General features: G+C 37.1%; 1 long non-coding RNA gene and 3 pseudogenes across 1 annotated transcript; 3 read left to right on the top strand and 1 right to left on the bottom strand.

The window, feature by feature from the left end:
• Positions 1,777–3,353, bottom strand: LOC104743849 (annotated as a pseudogene).
• Positions 4,749–5,944, top strand: LOC104742129 (annotated as a pseudogene).
• LOC104742130 lies at positions 5,883–6,879 on the top strand (annotated as a pseudogene).
• On the top strand, positions 9,856–12,094 carry LOC104742128. The gene is made up of 5 exons (XR_760450.2): positions 9,856–10,175; positions 10,271–10,300; positions 10,508–10,917; positions 11,155–11,313; positions 11,413–12,094. It is a non-coding gene; the product is annotated as an uncharacterized LOC104742128 (long non-coding RNA).

The raw sequence follows: 15,391 nt of genomic DNA, 5'->3' as shown, positions 1-15,391 counted from the left end.
CCCTCTCAAAACACTTCGAAGCCATTCCCCTTCAGTCATAGTTTTTGTCCTTTTCTTCCTCTTTTCTTCTCCATGGTTTCTCTCTTCAGAATCTTCGGGAGGTTTGGGAGCTGTATTATTTTCTTTATCAACGCTTTTAAAGCCTTGGTCCACCCAAGTAACATCTCCCAAACCTCCTTCTTTGCATATGGCTTGCACAAGAGCGTCAATCTTCTTATCCCCACTATCATCATCCCAAACAGTTGGCTATGACTTATTGATGAAAGCATTCTCAATGTTTACATACAAAGATGTAGGAAAACAAAAGTGAAATCAACATCTTTCACGGTAAAAACAAATTGAATTAACCCAAACACGATACATAAGTATCGCTCCATATACCTCATCATCAATTAAGATCTGATCGACATTTCTTGTCCGATACCATTTTTTACCCTTGAACTTCAGAAGAGGAGGACTTATGGTACCTGATGGATCACCAAACTGTTGTCCGAAATCAGGGAAAAGATTGTACATCCATATTTGCAGTACTTGTAGGAAGCCATGTATTGTGATTGAGTCTCCCTCCAAATCTGCCTTCTTGACTGATTTAATTAGAGTCTTGAAAGCCAATCTCCCCCATGGATAACCCTCAAACTTGGGCAAATCGAATACCATAAGAGCTCGTTTACGTAGTTTTGTCTTGAGATCGTGGCCCTTGATGACAACAGCTAAAATAGACAAATACGCATAGCGAGTTTTGTCGTCATCTGACCAAGTTGCAACATCCTTAACCACTTGCATCAGATCGAACGTACTTGGGTTCTCGTATACTCTGACTCTCATCTTTTTCCAGATCGAACGTACTTGGGTTCTCGTATACTCTGACTCTCATCTTTTTCAACAAGTCTTCATGCACACCTTTCCGCACATCTATTTCCTTATCATTTTTATCTGGTAAAGGTGCACAGTTTAGTCATGTTATGTTTTCAAACTCTGATAGGGAAAACCGAGCTGGTGTACTACCGAACAAGAACCATATCTCGTATTTTTTGTTGCAGACAAATTGCTTTACAAGAAGCGTTTTGACAATCTTCAACGACCAGTAGAATTTATTTGTAACAAACCGTGCAATTACCCCCAAAGGTGAATTACAAATTCGGTTCCACACTACTTTTCCAACAGCCTTTTTCACATCTTCTAGAAATGCAATCTTGCTATGGTAGTTGAGGCTTTTATCACACTCCGGCTCCCAACCAAGTGAGTATATTCTCGAGGGAAATCCCAATTCCATATTTGTTTTAGTCAACAATCTGTTAGCCATGAAAAAACCAAAACACGATAAATCATAACTCTTAGCCACAAAGAAAACGTGCAGCCAAAAAGGAAGTGTATCATGAGTTATACCAAAAAGGAAAAAACATGAAACACCAAACTCACTTCTAACAAATATACTTTTGTGTCTCCCTCCCGTAATAGGCTCTCCTCGTATTGTTTATAGTTCTTACAATACTTCCGAAAGCGCGTAGATGAGCATCTTCTTTATCTTTTACCATGAAAAGTCTAAAATGGTGAGGCAAGTGAATGAATATATAAAGTAAAGAGCAACAATAAAGAAGATGATTATCTACGCAGTCAAACAAACTCAAAAATTTGCTCGATCATTTAGAAGAGAGAAACTATGACCTATCAAAGTACATATTTCTACGAGTTATACTAGTTCTTCTAGTTAAACCAATGTGCCATTGGTATGGCTAACCTACACACGACATCAATCAACAATGCACACGACATCCATCAACAAAGGCTGACCTCAACTTTGTCAACTCTGGATGAGTGGCCCACGGGAAGTCAGCGAAACTCTTCGGTCAGACACAGACACTTACGGATGTTCTCTGGTGACACAAAGTCAACTGGAATTATTGTGCATGACTGTTCATACAGAAACAGAGTTTTTGATTAGAGTTTCCTCTACAAAACAAATGGTATGATGATAGTAAAAGGTGGAAGATCAGAAACTATTCAGTTTTACTTAGAGCTCTGCATTTCAGGTCAGGTCACCCAACCCTATTGATAAATCCTATACATATCCAACCCGAAAGTTTTTTCTTTAGATTCTGAACTTGATGAGGACAACCCGCATGAATAAATACCGCTTCTCCTAGATTTTTCACAAATGTCAATGGCTCAATCCCTATAATAACAGACAAAATAAAATCCGTTAATATAACCCAATCCAGTCGAAAAGAGAGTAACATATAGTTGTTTGAGTACTTACCAAATTCATTCTTGAGTTTTTTTTATGCTCTACTGTTAAATAGAATGATTGGTCAGTACCAAGAAAGTAAAATCTCAGTCAAAAAGGTTGTTGCTAGTAGGTGAGTAATTATCTCCATAACTGGTTGACCAAATGCATGTCTAAATTCTCAGCAATGCTTTTTAATATACTGTTCTAACTGAGAAACATCTTCACTCCTAAATATGTCCCAAAGAGCACCTCCCATTTCTTGATGATTTTGTTCGCTTTCCACGTTTGGTTCTTCTTCTTCTTCTTGGCTACAATACCCAATAATACCATCATCTTCCTTGTATTTCCATTTTAGCATTTCAACCTTGGTTTTTCTTTTTTCACTTACAGTTACTTCAGCTATATGTGTCAGTATATTAACCGCGTCTGTCATATCCAAATGCAGCTTAGTCACATAATCGCCTCTACCAAGCTCATCTGGGAACCCATAGGCAATGTAACTTTTGGGACCCATATCTGGTTTGAGAAATTTATCAGGAAGCTTTGTTGCAATGTTAAGAATTCCGGTTACTGGATTGCTATATTCTTGGAAAGGTAACACGGATATGAACTCAGTGTAGTGACGAGGCAAAGCATTTTCAAAACTATCATTAGGAGGCCAGTCTTTTAACTTCAACATCTTAGGCCATGAGCTTTTATATCTTCTTCCTTTCTTGTAACCATCAAAGAAGGAATCTGCTTCAATGTATTCTGAACAATTAGAACTTTCTTTTGATGATTTCATGTAGTCGCATATAGCTCGCAGCATAACGTCTAACTCCCAGCTTAAACCAGGTATGTTCTTGAGAGTGTTCCTAACGATTACTGGTTCACCTTTTGCCCAATGCTCTTGAAAATGCAGAAGCCCTTCTTCTTTTAAGACATCACAAGATTTAGGAGAGAACAAGTAGTTGTCACTTGATTCCTTCGTCGAAGCTGTTTTTCTCTTCTTATCAGTTTCCAAACCAGGACAGCTACAGTTCAACAATCTAGGAATTTTCTTGTATGACGCCATGATAGTATCTGCTTTCTGTTTCAAGTCTGACATAAATGTCAGCGGTAAGATTCGTGCTCCATGATAACACATTCACCAAAACCAGATGCAAAAAAGATTCTTTCGTTATGATATACGCGCCACTTAATAGATTGGTTAGGATTATCTTTGTCCTCAGGATCGGAGGTGGAGCTCGATTCTGAAGCATGTGAACCATGCACATATTCCTTTACTTTGCGAATCTCTTGACAGCAGTGTAAACAAAGTTCATACTTGTAATCTTTAAAAGAGCAGCATCGGTGCAAGTCAAAAATTGAAGTTTGATAGAGATCAGTGCAAGACAAGATGATCTGCAGTAAGATCAAGTAAACTGAAATGAAAGATCCTAACTTTGTATTAGATAACATAAGTTGCTTACCAGAACATGCGTTGATTAACGGGGGCTTCTGTCACAGTTGCCTTAACTTCAAAAGATTGTATTCCTATAGAATCAGGTCATATATATAATAGCAGAGGTCCCTCAGAAGGAACATAAACCAAGAATTAGTAGCGGAAAATTCATACCTTGAATCTTTGCCTCGACTTAATTCTCATGCTTCTGAGCTTCAATTATCTCATTAAGAAACAGATGCATCGATGCAATCATGTACTCGAGATGATGGCATCTTTCAGAATCCGGTTTCCTCTTTGATACATTTTAAGACAGAAAAACAAACATAATTTTAACAAACAAAAAAAAACGTCTTGGGGTTCTCTCAAAAACAAAATCATCTGCCATTAAAATATTGAAATGGATGCTAACGATAATCTCATTTACCTCAATTAAACCCTTCAATTTCAAGCATTCCCCGCAGTTACAAATTTTGAGGCAAAAAGGACATTTTTCAACAACACCCTTCTCACAAAATAGATGTTGATACCTGCAAAAAAAACAACAAATCGAGTTGGAAACCAAAACGTATTTTAGCAAAATGCATTTTAAAGTTTAGACAGAAACTTACCATTTCCTTGTACATTGCTGACGATACATTGGCTTTTTACATTCATTGCAAATGATAAGCCTTCCATTATCCCCATCCGAACACTGATGGCAGAAATCGTGGTCTTTCTTCATGTTTCAGCCACCACACTTCAAATACTTTTTTGCAAGCTGCTAAATTAAAGTGTTAATTACTCTTTTTGATAGAAGGTACTTTTTCTACACACTTTTTATTTAGTCAGTCACTTATTCTATGTTTCTTGTTACAAACCTCAAATTTTGTTGTTGTATTTAGCGCTGATTGTTAGACTCGCTTTGGAAATTTTAGATTTACTGAGTTCTTAGGCTTGATTTGTCCGGACTTTGTGAAATTTATTTTGAGATTCCTCTGTTTGTTAAGGATTTTTGATTTTTCTGATTTGTGTTTTGGCTTTTCTGTTTATAGACAATCGAAGAACACAGTGTGTTTCGCAATGTATTCTTCAATTAGGGCTAAAAAAAATTCGGAGATGATTTCTGATTTAAGTGCTCACGAGGTTCTAAACAGCGATGATGCAATGTTTGAGATTCTTCTTCTGTTACTGCCTGAAACAATCTACAAGGTGATTCTTGTATCAAAGAGATGGCTTCAGATTGTCTCCAACCATGTCTTCCGCAACACTTACCTAACCTATTGGAAACCAAGATTCCATCTCATTAGTTTCTTCATCAGTAAAACAATGTACCTCAACAGCCAATGCCTTTACTGTCAACGAGCATCATAGGCAACAAAATGGAATATTCCGGCGTTCTGAAAAAGCGTGGTTACTACATCGATTCATCAAATGGTTTGCTTCTCTGTGGTCGTCATCCAAAAACTTACTACTTATGGGATGTAAATACGAGGAACCATGATGAGATTCCGTGTCCTCAAGCTCATTTCAGTGAGTTTGTTATGTCTTTGATGACCGAAGATTCTCTTGATAAAGGTTTAAGCTACAAGGTGATTCGCGCAGAGTGGAATTCCTACGTACTTGCCTCTAAAAAGGTGAAAGTTCTGACTTATTCCTCGAAAACTAGTATGTGGAGCTATGCGGAACTGACTTGTCCCCAAGAAATATCGCTCAGGCCGTGGACTCCCGGAAGAGTGATCGGTTCCGTGGTATATTGGATTGCCACAACAGTTCAAGTGGCTATCTATGACACATACAATGAAGAGAAACATATCAATCAGAGAAAACTTCCGAAAACATTTGATTACGATGAATAGGTTTTCGGCGAATCTGATGATGGTTCTTTACAATATGGATGGAGTGATAAGCGGTAATGGAGATTTGGAAGCTCGATAAAGTAACGCTTCAATGGGTTCTTCAATATAAGCTGAGATTCAAGGCGATGTAAGATGAACCTAGTGGAATCTAAGAGATTTTCTAAGACAAAAGAAACGCAGCTGCTAGCGTTCATGAATCATAACTCGAACTCTGTTTACATCAGAAAGGACCCGCATATCTTCGCCTGTGACTTGGAGTCTCAATTAGTTGAATGTGTTCCGTACCATGGACATGCATCTTCATTAGTTTGGGAATATTGTAAACTCTGGCCGTATTTTTGACCCATTTGGCCTTCTTTGCCTTTCTCTATTGAAGATCAGCTCTTCAACAGAAATGAATACCAAAGTCACTCACCATATCAGCCACGGGTTCCAGTGATTGATCACGATGATGAACCTCAAACTCAATGTAATCAAGTAGATCTTATCGAACTGAGCGATGATGATCACGATGATGTATCTCAAACTCCATTAAGTCAAGTTGATATTTTTCAATTGAGCGATGATGATAGCAATGACAAAGAGGCGAATGACTGTCGAGAGTACCAGCATTATGATCCAGAGCAAGCTATGTGATCCAGAACTGCCTGAAGGGAAAACACAGGGACCATTCTCACTCACCGATATCAAGAAATGGAGTGATAATGAGTACTTTGTTGACCTTCCAAATCTCAAAGTATGGATGAGAGGAGAGAGTATTGAATCTACAGTGTTACTCACTAACCTTCTACCTCATATCTAGTGATGTTTTAGTCAGTTCACTAAAACCTATTTCATTGAAGTTCATGCTCTGCATAGTTTATGTTAGAGATGAGTTTATTTTTTAGCTTTATATAGGACGTATGAGTTAAAAGCCTGATTAGTTGCTCACTTGCTTGTTATTTGTTAATTCATCTTCTCAGTTTTTTGTTTTTGAGATCCCGGATATTAAAATAAGTTTTTCATCTGCAACTGGCTGAGAGGTTTTGCTAATATGAAGGTACAATAGAAGATAGTGATGACATTGGTTATGAAAATGCTAGAAAGACAACAAGTTTAGGGGTAGAGAGTTCAAGAACATGAGACTCAAGTGTGTCATGAAACAATGAAAGGTATGATTCTTTCCTTGGTCTCACCGTACGGACTGGGCACTCTGTTTCTGAAATCTGGCCCTTCTGAAGTCGGGTGCACAGTTTCTGAAGTCTTGCTTGTATAATTCTGATCTACAGTTTTTGAAGTCTTGCTTGTATAATCCTGAACTCTAGCAGCTTGATTAATTCTCTTATCTTCAATATTAACTTCATGAATACAAGACATTAGATAGTCTTGATGCCCTCTTCCTTTGCCATTGAATCTGCAGTGTTACTCACTAACCTTCTACCTCATATCTAGTGATGTTAGTATGGGTTTCGAAACCCATTTAATTAAATGGGTAAGTTATACAATATTCAGCCCGTTTAGTCCCATTTAATTAATGTGTTGTTGTTATTGTTTCATAAGCTTCTCTGCTTTTTTTGGGATCCTAGTAGTGTTTGATTATGTTGTAGCTCAACGTCATTCACTTTGTGCATATTGGCATGATCTCTCACTCTTAATGTTCTAAGAACAGTGTTCAGCTCCTGCAAAACGAAGACACAAAGGTAATACCTATATGTTCATTCTTTGGTTTTGCTCTGTCATGGTTTCCTCTTCTTTTGTGGATATCAGGCAATAGTATTGAAGCAACTCTTTCTTGATATCTCTCTCTGTTGCAGATCTTGTGCCGCTGCCCCATGTTTTGCAGAAGAAGTATTCACTCTTGCGTGATTTGGATAAAAGTTTGCAAGGTAACAAATCATAACATTCCAAATGATCGATCTTTAGTCAGTTCACTAAAACCTATTTCATTGAAGTTCATGCTCTGCATAGTTTATGTTAGAGGTGAGTTTATCTTTTAGCTTTATATAGGACGTCTTTATGAGTTAAAAGCCTCATTAGTTGATCACTTGCTTGTTATTTGTCAATTCATCTTCTCAGTTTTTGATTTTTGAGATCCCGACTCTCCCAGCTAAATAAAATTTTGATTTTAGGAAATCTATTTGTTGAAAAACTTGAATGGCTAATAAAGTGGTTTTTGAAAAATCGGTATATATGGCAACGTTTATGTTGTGTTAAAGAAAAAGAAACGGATGGTTTAAAGGATGAAAATGGATGGTTTAAAAGAGTAACAAAGGAAACAGAAAAATTTACAATTTCTGCTTGTTGGGGTTACTTAATAATCATAATTCCTTGATCGTTCACTAAAACAGCTAGGTACATCCTCAAGATCTCTTCGTTACGAGAGATAACAAAGAATGAGACTGTAGAGAAAAAACAAAGACACTAGACAATGTTTTGGTTTGTTTGATTTTGAATTCAGGAGCGAGATCATTCAACATGCAAAGCTTGTTATGGATTTGGAGATGGTAATAATGTCTGCACTTTGTTAGTCTGTACTCGTAATTGGTTAAGAGGTTCTGCTGAATATGAAGGTAAGTAAAAATTATTTATCTAATTTAGTGACTTCTTTATCTGAGACTTATTAAGACAAGAGGTTTTGCTAATTCACAGTTTTATCAGGTAACATAGGAGACGAAGAATATGAAAAAGATGCTCAATACACAGGGAGTAATCAGGATTAAACTTCGAGCTGGTATGTGCATTCATCTGTTGGATGTGTTATGTGTATTCACCTTTTTCATATGTTGGATGTGTATCCATCTCATAAGCATTCACTCTAAACGGGTCCGGGCTACCCGTTTTAACATTACTACTCTCATTTATTTTTTAACTGTCTCTTTTTCTCTCTAAATTCATTGTATCGTTTGCTTCTCTTCATCTTATTCTTCAATCATTGCACCTATAAATCTCCTCTCAATCTATAATGAATATCATCAATTCTTACTACATATTCAAGATCTACCTCTTTTCTCCATGTTTTGTAGGCAATCACCAAATCGGCTTCTCTCTTTAATTTATGCCATTTTTTTACTTCGCTTATTGTTTTTACTAAAGTTTTTTACGGTTGTTTTTATTTTTATACTCGAGCTATCGCCGGAGAGAGTTCCAGTAAACGTCCATAACGCATGTCAGAGTGGGAAGACGAAGCAATAAAGGCCATCAACATGGCCGGAGAGAGTTCTAGTAAATGTCCAAAACGCAATTCAGATTTCGAGTTGGAAGACAAAGCACTAGATGCCATCAAACACGAGTTTACTAAGACGAGAGTCGCGGTTGAGGAGGAGACAACAGATTGCTTCAAAGCAATTCTTCATATAATGAATGATCATATGAAGAATAAGGAAGAGGCTACCGCCCTCATGCATCAAGTAAAACTAATCGACGCTCAACTCTCCCAGCTAAATAAAATCTTGGGTCAACAACTTGTCGACTTCAAGGCTGAGCACAAGAGGTTAGAGGAGACGAGAGAGGTTGCGGCGGGCGATGTTGAACAGTGTGTGGTTCCTCCTCCTATTAATTGGTGTAAACTTAATGTTCGTTTCAAGGATTATATTTCAATATGCTACTATATATGGGTAGAATTTTTAGTTCATGTTTATGTTAAATCGCTTTTCCATATTGATTTTCTGGTATTTGATTTTCAGATTCAGGTAACATCTACTTCAGAGATTGGGCATTCGACACCTTATCTAAGGACGAGTACACGACCTGAATCAGGAGTCCCTTTAATCACAAATCCAGGGCTGACTCCATGTTCACAGATTGGAGTGTTGGCCATCAGGTCATCTTCAGCTCTCAGTAGCCAAACTGGCCTGATGGATATTGCACAGTAAGCGGAGGTATGGTCATCACTATTTAAGTGGGAAAATATTGATATCTCTCTTTCATTTATGCCTTAGTATCTAGAATGATCTAGCTTTTGCATTCCTAGTTTATCTCAACCACATGAAAAATATTCCTTTCTTCCTGCAGAGCTTAAAAGAAAAAATCAATACATACGAAGAATACCGATTTGAAGTAGATGGGCACCTAAAAAGTTTGCAGGCTGAACATGAACATGCTGAGCAAGAGTTGAGTACACTGCAAGGTAATTAGTATCTTGATTTGCCGATGTTTGATAACTATGATGGGGTTTATGAGATGACCAAAAATAAAAAGAGATAAATCATAAAGGAAAAAGTAAATAATAAATTAATTATATACATCATTGTTTTAATATGCGTGAAATATCCTAATCATCAAACTATGAGGGAAAGAGAGAATAGTTGGCTTTGTTACCAAGTTTATTATAAACACATGTAATCTCAATTGACAAAATAAGAAATCAATCAATCTTTTATATCTTTACTCCTCTAACTATGAAAAAGTGTGCTTTTCAAAATAAAACTAAAAAAGAAAAGGATATTTTTCAAAACGACACAATTTTTATTTACTTTTTGGGATGAAAAATAGCTTCTTCGTCTTGGGCGCTTCATCTTCTCAAAATTGTAATTCTTCGTCGCTTCGTCGTTTGGGTACTGACCAAAATAACACACTTTTTCTCAATTTGTCTATCGGTCTCTTTTTACATCCCTTAGTCGCAAGCTTGGGCTTGTAAATTAAGACTTCGCTTCTGCTCCAGCGAAGATTAGTGGGGTTTCAGAGATTTCTAATCAAAGACCGTGCTTGGGTATGTACTTCATCTTCCTCAAATTGCAATTTTGTTTATTTCTACTTTATTCGTTTTTGGGTGATTTCGGTTTGAATACTAAATCTTCATTGCAGAGATTCCAGGGTCAGACTTGTCTTTCGGAGGTAACATTTTCTTCATGCTTCTTATTTCTGCAGCGTAACAAAATTTACCTGAAAGTTGATATAATTAGAGAATTTAGATGATTAATTTTCATGGTTGTTATGATCCATTATATTGTGTTTCATTGGTATTTTCATTGTGTTTTAATGCATTTAGTGTCCAAGTGAGTCTTTTCGCATTTAGTATTTGTGTGTTTTGATCCATTCCAGGTTAAGATGAAGGATGACACACATTCAAATGAAAAGAAGAGAAAGGATGATGCAGAGCCAGGCAAAAGTGTCCCAGAAATCGGACTCAGATGAAGGCTTTCACGAAAGTTATAGGCAATTCAGTCAGCTTTCCAACGGAGGTGAGTTCAAGCAAATCGGAGCTGCGATGCAAGAGTTATGTAGGTTTTACTGGACATACAGTGTTATTGTCGAGAAGAAACAAGTGTTGCTAAGAAGCCATCAGGTCTCGGGGCCTTGTCAGCATGTATAGAGAAACATTTTTTTTTTTCAAGTAGAGAAACATGCTTGTTTAATTTCCAGAGGAGTTGGCATATAAATGAGTTGAGTGTTCATTTCTGTTGTAATACAAGGAGATAGTGCCCACTGTCTCCCTTTAACCCTCCAGAGAGGTAAATTTTTTTTGGTTATACTCTGAAATCACTTTTTGCTATCTCTTGTTCTTCATAAACACAAGATCCGGTAGCAGATTCTAGCTCTGAAATATTGTTTATTGCTCTTTTCCATTTTGTTGCCGCGTGAAAATATCCTGTATTTTTATCTGCAATTGCCAGCCAAAGCTGCCTGCTGCTTTGTTTACAGAATTCCTCCTCTTGTTTATATGCTGATAAGAGTTTTTGATTTAACAGGTCAATGGAAGCTTGGTTTGCAAAATCATCACACATTTGATCCTTTCAATTGTTCTCTAAGATGGAGGATCTCTTTTTGGCTATTTAAAAGCTGCTTCTTGCTCCAGTTGATGTTAGCCAATCTGCATAAATGTAGGCGGTGATCCACGGCTGCCAAAGGTTCTCTAGCACAATTTTACTAATCTATGAATTGTCTCTAAATCTCTTGTTACAGTATATCTAAATAGACTCTTCTGCTTTTTCTTTTCATGATCAAAGGACGTGACTAGGGGACAATGATCAAAACCTTCAAAACAGAGATACTCACCGCCATCTGAGGGATACGCTATGACCCAATCACTGTTTGCCATCGCTCTGCCTAGTCTACATCTGAGAAGCTGAGTATGTCTTTTTCCTCTCCAAGATAGGAAATTACCACTATGTTTTAGATAGTACAACTTACAAGATGAAAGTTCTCAAGTCGGAAAATGACCCTTCTGAACTTGGTGGGCCTCCAGTTTTCTCTTCACTACTAATTATGTCATGTCATTGAAATATTCCATGATGAACCAAGGACCGGATCTGGAGGAGGAAAGGGTTTGAAGTTGATCCCACAAGAGACCTCGCACTTGTAGGAGAAGTGTTGTGTACATTGGGAACAATGATGAAGAAATTAAGTTTGGAAAAAAGTTAGAAAAAAATTCACTATAATAGCCAAGGTTTTTCCCTGTTTTTATTTCTTTTTCGATTGTGTTTTGTTGGGAACTTTGAGCGTTTATATTATCCCACTACATCAAAATATGTTTTATTCATCTTCTTAGAACTCTGATTTCTGTTATTAATGTGCTCTGGATCAAAATTAACTAGGAGGTGATGGTATTTGTTGTATATGTTGAAGTAACCTCCACAGACCATGTAAATGAAGGTAGATGAGTAGTTGTCCATCATACTCTCGATCTTTGAATACAAACTTGCGAGTTACGCTGTAATGTGACGTAAGAATCAATACCAACATTGCGTCGGAACTGACTAACGTAAGAGGTGGTAGGTGTGATGACAAGTGTGGTCGGTACAGGGCAACAAGGAGGGAAACATGGCCATGGAGCTCACCAAGTACTTGGATGGTCTGGATACGATATTCATCAGCAATATGTATATGCCTATTTTGGATACATTTACCGAACCACTCCATGCTCTTTCATTTTTCGTAATTCTGTTTATTACACACAATATGGTGATACTCGAATGCACATTAATTTTGATTACGTCTCTTATATACGTTTAAACATAGACTAAGAAATGTTTAAAGGGTTCTTAGACCAAAACCAAGCCTTCAACATGGATTTTATTGCTTCCGCTATAGTGGCTTCTTGGTTTTCCTTATGGTTCCAGAAATTCTGAATCATATAGCCACCACTTGCATTGTGGTCCAGTATCTCTTGTTTCGCTCTTAACACTTCACAGCATAATACTTCTTGAGCCTAAGCAATTTATTATCAGTCTCAACCACCACTATCTGCAATATCACATTTGAAATCTTGAGATACTATATAACAGGAAAGATCCCATCTTTTGAGATACTACATAGCAGGAAACTCCAAACCTTTGGATTTCCATCAGAGTCATCGACTTTGAATGGATGCCAGTTCACATCTATAATATCCTGTTCCCACTCCGAACAAAACTTAACAGCTTCCGTCTCTGCTCTTTCTTCAGGACTTCCACGATTCCGCATTTCTGTGACAATCGCCCTGTGGCATAGTGACCCCATTCTCTTAACTGTAACATTCTCAGTAGTTTTCCTTATCAAATCTATATTCTCATTCCAGAGCTGCCCATCAAAGTAATAACATAAGTTTAGAAGGACATACCTTTCATTTACCTAAACTCGAAGAACAAGATCTTGGAAAAAACAGATTTAGATTGTTTTAGATTCGTACCTGAATCATCTCGTGGTGAGCGTCTTGATACTCCTCGTTGGCCATACGTTTTGTTTTGCACCAGAGCGTTCATTATATCTCGTAGATCCGTTTCTCTGCCCTTGATTTCTCTCTGAAGTTTGGCTATCCTCTTCTAAAACTCTTCATCTCCATCACTCTCCTTCATTTTTTGCATCATTATCTCCAAATCAAACTCCAGATCTTGATTTTCATTTAGAATCACTAAAATTTCCATATTCTTATTAGAAAGATTCTCCGTTTCTTTCTGAAAAAGTTGTCGTGTTTTCAGAAATTCAAAGAGTTGAACAAAGGAAGCTTTAATTATGGATATGTTCATGAATATACAATCAAACTAAATGATTTCTTGCCTTGTGCCTATCTGCGAGTTTCATAGCTTGCTCCTCGAGCTTCGTCCTCTTTTTCTCCAGTTCTAACGAATAATTTGCATGATCTTGCTTTCTATCTTCATACAACTTCTGCATGGGCGTGTACTTGTGCTCACAATCTTCTCATCAAGAAGACACATGCAAAAACAGACAAAAATTGTATATATACATAGATATGTCAGCAAGAAGACATTGAAGATCCTATTTTATTAAAGCTTTCTTTTACCATTTTTGTAACTCATGGATAACTCAAGTTTAAAAGATTTCAACCTATTGCAAACCCGATCAATCATATCTGTTTTTTTGTTGGATCTCTTGAGTTTGTTTATTTATCTTCTCAAGCGTCTGATCTAGGCTCTCAGAAAGGCGCGCATCTAAAATCGCCTTTCTTTGTTCAATATCTGATGGACTTCTCAAATTTTGCTCATCCCTAGGATGAGAGTTCCAAACCTCATTTGTTTTTTTCCAATGAGTTTCGGTAGCAATCCATCCAAATATTTTATGAGTAGTCCAAATAACACCTTTTCAAGAAAGAAAGATAACTTCAGTGTTAAAACAAACCAACAAACTTATTCTTAAAAAACTCATATCAGCTACTTTTTTCAATTACCATTCTCATAATGCTCCTCAAAATTTCAGGCGTCTTCGAATCCCTTCAAGCATTTTTTGAAGTGTACCAAAGCATAACCAGTAAATCCTTTATAATTCCTAACGGGTTTGACAGAATCTGGATTATAACCTTTCTTAGCGAGGTCTTCACGTAAGCTTGAAAGGCTTGGGCCAACTATCTTACTACTCCCATCAAACGTTCTTGGTAAGTTATAAATAATACCAACCCATGGCCACACATATTTTTTATCTGGAGGAGAAACTGTTAGTGGGTCAGAAGAGTTGGCCCTCGCCTTTTTATTTTGGTTTGCTTTGGACTCACCATCTACACATGATCATGATACAAACATAAGTTTACAAGAGAGGTGTAACAATCTGTCAAAAGCTTCAATTAGACTAGAGGCGATGAAAATGAAGGTCAAACTAAGAGAGGTTGTACATGTTGCCACAAAAGCATATTTGTCATGTTTCCTCTTCCTGTCGCGGTGCTCACTCTTCTTCTTGGTTTCATCTACTTCGTCCTTGCTCTCTTCTTGTCCTACAGTGTTACATGGTCCCATATGTCTACTAATACTTCATAAGTTACCATGTCGATTCTATGTTAGTACCGTATGTAGATATATGGGATTACCTCTTAACCAACCGCCGCTTCCCTTTCTTCGGATGCTTCTCCACTTTTCTGAGTAACATGTAGCATTACCTCTTCACCATCCACGACTTCCGTTTCTTCCCATGCTTCTTCACTTTCCAGCAAGGCAGGAGGTGTCCCAGTTGGTAAGGTAGAAGGTGTCACAAATGGTACCCTAGTACTCTCATACAACGGAAGTGACGTTGCTTCTTTTCCTGGAAAGGCAGGAGTCATCCCGGAACGATTTTCCTGCACCGTGTCACACCATCATATAAAAAATAGAACCGCATATGAAATATATATGTAAATAGAAATGTTGTATATTCTATATAAACATAGTAAATATGATATATGTTCCGTGTTATATGAACATATGTTTCCATCTTATACATTTATTATATGGTAAATATTTGTCCATATAATAATCTATTCTATGTCAAACTTCATATCAGGGTGGTCTACTCTATCTTAATATTGTATGTTTACCTGTTCAGGGACCTGATCACCATTTACGGCTCCCTGCTCCTTTTTGTCAACAATCACAGACACATTGAAGAAAACATAAGCCAGAAAGGAGAAAATGAAACGCATAGGATATTTCCTGTATAAGTTCCATTCTAAATATTCTATATGTCAACTATGTGTCCATTCTACAGTTCTATTTTATATGAAAAAACATGTATATATTTTATCCT

This window comes from Camelina sativa, chromosome 14 (genome assembly GCF_000633955.1).
Source record: "Camelina sativa cultivar DH55 chromosome 14, Cs, whole genome shotgun sequence".
Classification (NCBI taxonomy): Eukaryota; Viridiplantae; Streptophyta; class Magnoliopsida; order Brassicales; family Brassicaceae; genus Camelina; species Camelina sativa.
Note: the sequence above shows the minus strand (reverse complement) of the source record. Positions and strands in the feature narration are given on the sequence as shown.